The following is a 4,260-nucleotide window of genomic DNA, read 5'->3' as shown; positions in this document are numbered from 1 at the left end:
GGTTGGATAGGCTGCGCTTCCACTCTGTGTCATGGTTGGATAGGCTGCGCTTCCACTCTGTGTCATGGTTGGATAGGCTGCGCTTCCACTCTGTGTCATGGTTGGATAGGCTGCGCTTCCACTCTCTGTGTCATGGTTGGATAGGCTGCGCTTCCACTCTGTGTCATGGTTGGATAGGCTGCGCTTCCACTCTGTGTCATGGTTGGATAGGCTGCGCTTCCACTCTGTGTCATGGTTGGATAGGCTGCGCTTCCACTCTGTGTCATGGTTGGATAGGCTGCGCTTCCACTCTCTGTGTCATGGTTGGATAGGCTGCGCTTCCACTCTGTGTCATGGTTGGATAGGCTGTGCTTCCACTCTGTGTCATGGTTGGATAGGCTGTGCTTCCACTCTGTGTCATGGTTGGATAGGCTGTGCTTCCACTCTGTGTCATGGTTGGATAGGCTGTGCTTCCACTCTGTGTCATGGTTGGATAGGCTGTGCTTCCACTCTGTGTGTCTGTGCTTCCACTCTGTGTCATGGTTGGATAGGCTGCGCTTCCACTCTGTGTCATGGTTGGATAGGCTGCTTCCACTCTGTGTCATGGTTTCCACTCTGTGTCATGGTTGGATAGGCTGCGCTTCCACTCTGTGTCATGGTTGGATAGGCTGCGCTTCCACTCTGTGTCATGGTTGGATAGGCTTCCACTCTGTGTCATGGTTGGATAGGCTGAGCTTCCACTCTGTGTCATGGTTGGATAGGCTGAGCTTCCACTCTGTGTCATGGTTGGATAGGCTGCGCTTCCACTCTGTGTCATGGTTGGATAGGCTGAGCTTCCACTCTCTGTGTCATGGTTGGATAGCTGCGCTTCCACTCTGTGTCATGGTTGGATAGGCTGCGCTTCCACTCTGTGTCATGGTTGGATAGGCTGCGCTTCCACTCTGTGTCTAGGCTTCCACTCTGTGTCATGGTTGGATAGGCTGCGCTTCCACTCTGTGTCATGGTTGGATATCCACTCTGTGTCATGGTTGGATAGGCTGCTTCCACTCTGTGTCATGGTTGGATATCCAGGTCTAGGCTGCTTCCACTCTGTGTCATGGTTGGATAGGCTGTGCTTCCACTCTGTGTCATGGTTGGATAGGCTGTGCTTCCACTCTGTGTGTCATGGTTGGATAGGCTGTGCTTCCACTCTGTGTCATGGTTGAATAGGCTGCGCTTCCACTCTGTGTCATGGTTGGATAGGCTGTGCTTCCACTCTGTGTCATGGTTGGATAGGCTGTGCTTCCACTCTGTGTCATGGTTGGATAGGCTGTGCTTCCACTCTGTGTCATGGTTGGATAGGCTGTGCTTCCACTCTCTGTGTCATGGTTGGAGGCTGTGCTTCCAGGCTGTGCTTCCACTCTCTGTGTCATGGTTGGATAGGCTGTGCTTCCACTCTCTGTGTCATGGTTGGATAGGCTGTGCTTCCACTCTCTGTGTCATGGTTGGATAGGCTGTGCTTCCACTCTCTGTGTCATGGTTGGATAGGCTGTGCTTCCACTTTCAAAATCTCTGCCATTATCATCTGTGTTACTGTTAAGACCTGCTTTTTGGGAATCTTAAAACTTCCCATTAGTGCTATATGAAAATTGTCACTTTTGCACTTGTTTTTAAGGACACACCTCTAAAATTGTAACCCCTCCCACTTCAGTGCAAGGGAGCTGATGGTAGACAGGTAAATTGCTGAACTTGGCGTTAGGGCTGGAAAATGCCAGTGTACCTGCTTTTACATGACGAAATTGCAAATGAACGTGCATTTGACACTTGCGCCTCCTTAGCGCCAAAAATAGAACCCTTGCGCTCTGTATGTGGACTACATTGTGGGTAGAGTATATGACTGACTATTTGAAAGAAAGATTGCGTGTCCACACGCTATTGTGAGTTTAAGATAGATGTGTTAATATTATCTTCATGATGCATGACTTACCCAAGGAAAAGAGGCGTCTTCCCAAACCCATTAAGTTGGGTTCCCTGTAAACAAACCCAAGAGACATTAGACCAGATATATTGTAAGTCACAAGACCCATTCACTCTCCATGATGGAATCCAACCCAACAATGATTCATTCACTCTCCATGATGGAATCCAACCCAACAATGATTCATTCACTCTCCATGATGGAATCAAATCCAACAATGATTCATTCACTCTCCATGATGGAATCCAACCCAACAATGATTCATTCACTCTCCATGATGGAATCCAACCAAACAATGATTCATTCACTCTCCATGATGGAATCCAACCAAACAATGATTCATTCACTCTCCATGATGGAATCCAACCAAACAATGATTCATTCACTCTCCATGATGGAATCCAACCAAACAATGATTCATTCACTCTCCATGATGGAATCCAACCCAACAATGATTCATTCACTCTCCATGATGGAATCCAACCAAACAATGATTCATTCACTCTCCATGATGGAATCCAACCAAACAATGATTCATTCACTCTCCATGATGGAATCCAACCAAACAATGATTCATTCACTCTCCATGATGGAATCCAACCCAACAATGATTCATTCACTCTCCATGGTGAAACCAACCCAACAATGATTCATTTACATGCAAAAATATAATTTCCATACCAAATGTACCACATTTCTGGTACTTTTTGCATGTGTTGTCCATGGAGACCACACCACAGACCACCCCTCCTCAGACAGGTTTGGTAGGGCAGACTGGTGAGTGTTGTGACTGACAAACAGAGATGACCTGGGTTCAAATGCTATTTCAAATCTTTCAAATACTTTGAGTGATTGCTGGAGTCTGCCCGGAGTGACAAATGGTGTGGTTTGCAACTAGACTATTGAGACTGTTCTGTTGGTTCCATTGCAACAGGTCCTCTCAATAGATAGGTGTTGAACCCAGGTCTGGAGAGGAGAACGCTTCATCACCTCAGAACACTGACACTGGAAAATGGCTCTTCTGGAAGGACAATGTATCCCAAGACCAGGACGGGGAAACACTGTCCTATTGTACTGTGTAGAGATAGGTGGGTTGACTCATAACCTGCAATCCCTGTACTTATATTGGCGGGGAAGGGTGGGTTTAGGGTCATTCAATATTGGGTGGGTTGAATAAAGAGAAAACAATGCATTAAAAATCCATAAATGTATCATTTTTGTAGAATTCTGAGACCAAAAGGACAATGTCAGAGTTGAATTCAATAAGAGAAATGCTGTGAAAGAACAGCAGGCCAGAACAGTAGTCTAATGTTGGGGAAAGATGTGTGATGACTGAGGTCACAGTCACAACTACAGGGATTTCAAAATTACACATCTTGGGAGCTGTACCGTTCAAGATGGGTTAGATAGAATAGTAGTATAAGTGAAATCTGAACATAGTGTAGGTCTATAACCTCTCACATAGCTTTAATATCAACTCATTGAATTAAGCATTTCTTATAGTGAAATGATACAGCAAATGTAGGGCATCATAAAAGCAGGTAGTATTTCAACCACATAAAATATGCGCCCAAGCTGAACTGAAACCTTATTTAAAAAAACATTGGGTCTTTATAACAGCTTTCAATTTTCTTAAAACTGGAGTTGTTGCATTTTCCCCCCGGTCCCTAAATGTCTTTGCAAGAGAAGTAACTTTCCCCTGTCAACTAAATTGAAGCCTTCATTCTATTGATTTATGACATTCTGGTGAGCAAGGGTTTATTTAGTCTTCTAGGGCAACAACTACTGACAGAAGAGAAGCTGCATGTATTTAATTATAGACAACTTGACAAACAGCCTACCAAAATGTCAGAAATTATAAGCAGAAACATAGGCCTATTCAAAAAGGCCAGTCAAAGAATTGTTCCTCACATTTTCTATATTTGCGGGTTAGGATTGAGTGTGGGCCTCAGATTTTCACTTTATTACATATAGTCAGGAGGTTGCGGATGGGTTACTAGCAATTCGGGTGGGTGAACAAACTGCTGACCCACGCATCACTGGTAGTCTCTCACAGCTGTAGTGCTGGGATGCCACCAGTAGAGGACAGCATTGAGCCTACAGAACAACTTTAGCCCTAGAGAGGGGTAGGCAGGCAGATGTAGCTAGACACACATTGACCTTAGTGACTGCTGTCCTAACATCCTGGACAGATGTGTAGTTTTAATCCTAGTCCTAATCAGACTGAGTGCAGGGTGTCAGCTCACACACACACACGTCATTTCTCTCGATACTTTCTGATACATTCCTGTAGTACCTCTGCTCTCGCTACGTCAGTCTCTTCT

Source organism: Oncorhynchus gorbuscha, linkage group LG16 (genome assembly GCF_021184085.1).
Source record: "Oncorhynchus gorbuscha isolate QuinsamMale2020 ecotype Even-year linkage group LG16, OgorEven_v1.0, whole genome shotgun sequence".
In the NCBI taxonomy this organism is placed as follows: Eukaryota; Metazoa; Chordata; class Actinopteri; order Salmoniformes; family Salmonidae; genus Oncorhynchus; species Oncorhynchus gorbuscha.
Note: the sequence above shows the minus strand (reverse complement) of the source record.